Source organism: Neolamprologus brichardi, chromosome 19, assembly GCF_056152115.1.
Source record: "Neolamprologus brichardi isolate AB-2024 chromosome 19, ASM5615211v1, whole genome shotgun sequence".
Lineage (NCBI taxonomy): Eukaryota > Metazoa > Chordata > Actinopteri > Cichliformes > Cichlidae > Neolamprologus > Neolamprologus brichardi.
The window spans coordinates 11,575,087-11,579,546 of NC_142122.1; positions in this window are offsets into that span (position 1 = coordinate 11,575,087).

Here is a 4,460-nt window from a genome sequence, read left to right on the forward strand (position 1 = left end):
ATTCTTCTCTTGGATTTCTAATTTGTCAAAGCTGTTTCAAAACCTTTCAAGTGATTTCTACTTCATGTACCAGCCACCAAAGCTTGATTGTAGTGGTGTAAATTATGTTCAGTTAGTTCAGGAAACCCATTTGAGACAATCAGTCAGTGAATAGTAAAGGAATAGTTTGATGGTCTGTAAAAGTGTTTTGCTGCCTCTGCAGTGTACAGAGGCATAGCCAGTGAGTTTAGCTTAGCATAAAAACTGAAAGCCTAGGGAAACAGCTGGCCTGGATCTGTACAAGTGTAACAAAAATCATCCTACCAACACTTCTAAAACCAGCTGGTTTAAAAGAATAAATGAGAAAACACACTCATAGTGTTAAAATGTTTGCAGTTTTACAATGAGTCATTTCCTACTTTTTGGACAGAACCAGACTTGTGGCCCTTAAGTTCCAGTTTTACTTTTATTTTTACAGATAATTTAGGGATTTTCTCCAAAGTATATACTTTTAACTGCCAGACCCTCTCGAAATGAAAGTAAAACCTGAAAATGTAAAATACACACAAGTAAATGAGCCGCAGCTCTGAGAACAATGGCACCAAGTACAGCCGAGATACGTCTTTTCGCACACAATGTTTATGTGTGACAGGAACTCAGTCTCGGACCTCCGACAGGTGTCCAGCCGGGTGCTCAGGCCAGCTAACCCCAAGCCCTTGGCCTCGGTCTGGTGCCGTAATGCTGGAGGTCAGAGGTTAATGGAGCAGAGTGGCGCCGGCCAGTCATCCCCCAGGATCTTGGGTGGATTTGGTAAACAGTGAAGCTGTCATTGCAGATTAATACTGAGAGGAGGTAGAGCAGGTCCGAGCACACAGGGGGCTAATAGCTCCTAACTCAGCCATGAAAGTGCTTGTCTTCCTCATTCTCCTCTCTCCCTCATCCCTGCAGATAAACCCCGCAGGCTTTGAGGGAGGGAGAGCACAAGAGGGGGAGAAGGAGGTGGCAGGAGAGCAGGGAAGAAAAGAAAATAGTTAACTCAGAGCAAAAGGACTAACAAGAAGGCAATAATCACCCGTGTGCTTGAAATACTGAATGGTAAATACACTAAAAGGTGTGGAGCTTTTTAAGGAATTCACTTTTCTTCTTATTTTGAGGATTTAGAGTTTTACTCAAAGTTCATTCACTGGTTACAGCTGAAAGAGCACAACCCCAACCACTACCTCTCCTCTGCCTCTGTGGGGGATCTTTGGGGACTTTCTTTTTTACTTTTTTATGTACACAAGACTTAACACTCAGGTTTATCTGTCTTTGCATCTTACATTTGAGGGGGCGGCCCCATCGATGTCTAATCCAGCTTGTGTGAAGACAGGATATTATATGTCACTGCTTTGCTCTGCGTTGCGGTTACTTTCACTACAAGTAATGTGACACCGAAAGAGAAATAAAAAGATATAAACCCTTATAAGGGGTTTTAACACACGGGGTGGTATTTCAATGACATAATAAGAGCTAAACTGTTTTCAGGAAGTGGTAATTTTCCATTTATGCAGTATGTGTCATTTCATTTTGGCTGTGACATTTTTTATTGGTATCTTTATGTACATTTTAATTATTGGTTATATGGTAAATCAATCCAACAGGAGCAACGGCACTCCATTCTCAATCCAGGAAATGTAGCAGTCATATAGCTTTAGATACATTTTAAAAAACAGTCTTTAAATGTTTGTTCTGTAAAAGTACCTTGTGTAGATTAGAGGAAGCTGGTGGTTTGAACTGAATGTTGAAAGACAAACACAGCTACTTGTCCTTAATCGCAGAAATTATAATCATCCTTCAAACCTAAAGCTACAATAGACAATATTTTTTGTAAAGTAACAATAGACCCAACAACCTTGCTGTGTGATGATTACCCTTAAACTGATGAAGCTGCAAAAAATTCACAAAAAATCACAGAAGTTTGCATCCGCTCCAGAACTCTTGTTTAATACACACCTTTATGATTTGAATCACTTTCACCACAACACCCTTTCTTTTTGCAAAAACAGTTAGCACAGATCTTTTTGTAACCCAATTCCTACTTCCTGCCCAGCACTGCTTGCCCAATTGGCAAGCTGAACACATAGCCAGTGAACATTTCAATTGACCAAAATAAAAATTGAATTGTGGGCTTACATTTTTCTTGTAGTTAGAAACTAATTTTTATTAATAGCTTTATAACATGAACAAAAGTCAGTGATGTGTTATCTGTCAATACATGACCAGAAAATTTGAATCAGACTCGCATTATGGTTCCACTAATGTGGTTGTGGTTCTGCTGGTCACGGCAAAATCCCCCAAACAAGTGTGCAGCATCTGTAACAAACTGATACCTTGTTCGTCATACGGTCATTTTACTTATTATGACTTATCCAAACATCTGAAATAACTGTGGTTCACTATATGCAGTCCCACTCATTTACCTCCCCACTGTGTTGTCAGTTAGTCTCCAGGGGATGAGGAGGGGTCTAGGGCAGTAGAGGAAATGGCGTAGAGGGGGGGGGGGTTCTCTAAGTGTTTTCAGTGCTGTACTCCATTGTACAGGCCTCACAATGGGGCTGAGTCTTTGATCTTAGAGGGGTGCACCTCACTCCTCGCTCTCCTCTTCCTCCCTGTCCTCCTCTCTTCATTTCTCCTCACTTTTTTTCCAGCTTTGACCCTCCACGTACAGCCAAGAGGGCAGAAAGAATAGAAAGGAAATTAACCACTGATTGCAGTGTATGAAAATATAATCAAGTAAAGAGAAGGCTTAACAATAGCATATAAAGCAAGAAGGGGAAACAAAAATCCAGTTCATATCCCTCTTGTCCTGTTATATTAAAAGGCCTGCAGTGTGTACTGAAGATGGCCCGTTGGCAGATTGTTAACAGTATATTGTTCAGCCCCCTTATATCTTTTCTTTCATAGAGCAGGTGCAAGCAGGACACTAAGGCCCCTATATATCTCCTGACTGACTGTCAGGTCAATATCCTCTATACACTGTGACTGCATTTCTATCTCTGCTGCAACCACGCTCCTCTTCTGGCTTCAGCTACCATAGTCCCCCATCACGTCCTCTGTGCTTAGCTTTGGAAAACAGTTGGGCTCAGCCCCCCGCCTTACCCTTCTGCCCAATAGTCCAATGCTCCAGTGAGCGTCTATAGATCCCTGGATCTGCACAGCATTGCATTGTCTCCTGTCCCTGGCCTAATGCCAAGAACCAGGGCAGCTTTGCAAAACTTGTACTTCCCCAGAGACTAATCTTTTCTTTGCTCCGATCCTTTCTTTGAGCCCCTGCCTCCTCAATTCTTTCTTTTCTTCTCCGTGCTGGGCTATTTTCTTCACGCCAGAGAGCTTGTGACTATTTACTAGTGCACTGGTATTGAGAGTTATTGTGTTTGGAATGCAAAAGACTGAGTGAGGATTGGTCCAGTGCTGCCGAATTAATAGCTATGCATATTGGATAGCGCAGAGAAGGTCGATACTTACAGGTCAGGTCAGGTTGCCTTACTTAAAACTACTGAAGTTTGCAATACATTCAAACTACATGAGAATTTGATTTTAAAAAAGCCATCAGCTATGTCACACTGCCTCCTCTGTCTGTCTGGTGCAGTGTGTTGTTTTGGTGCAGTGACTCATACATAAACGCTTAAGAAAAACGGCACTAATTTCAGCAAAGTGTCAGGTGACAAGCCCAGATGTTGTTTGGCAACTAGCATTCGCTGCTTCATTAGCGCCACTAATTGAAATCCTGCATATTGTATTGCACTAGAGGCAGTTTTAAGCCAATAAAACCGCACCTTTCTGCATGCCTAGATAGCATAAAAGATAATTATTTTTCCCATAATTTTCCCATAATTTTGGTAAACTGCTCCTTCATTTTTTTCTCACTTATTGTGACTCATTTCCTAGCTTAGTTACTCATTAAGCTCTTTTTATATTTTCCTCGCCCTGGGACATGATAAGACCTGTATTTTCCTGAAGACAGGCTTACATTTTCTGGCCCCTCCTTCACACTCATGCTGACCCTCCAGCTTGCTCACAGTGTCACCTATCCCAACAGCACCCTCACCCTTGGGGGGTGCTCAGGGGCAGGGTGTATTTGGGTGTATTCCACCCCAGCAGCACTCCACATCCCAGACATAAACACGAGTGACAAATGGGCCACACTATCAGGTATCAGGTGTCGGCACGGAAGATTTGTAATGTAACAAAACAATGGGTGACAGACATAAAAAAGACCCCTCTTATCTACAATCAGAGCTTAGAGGGCTTCTTCTCCACTACAGCAAATTCCACTTTGGTTTCAGCAGCCATTGAGAAAATGATTTCCCCTTTAAGTCGTTCAGTTTTCCCATCCATGCAGCACAGATTAGATACTCTTACACAACTGAATCAGTGGCCTGTGGCTCACCAGGAGGACATGTTTTGGTGTGCTGTGATTAAAGACAGAGAAGTCAGGCACA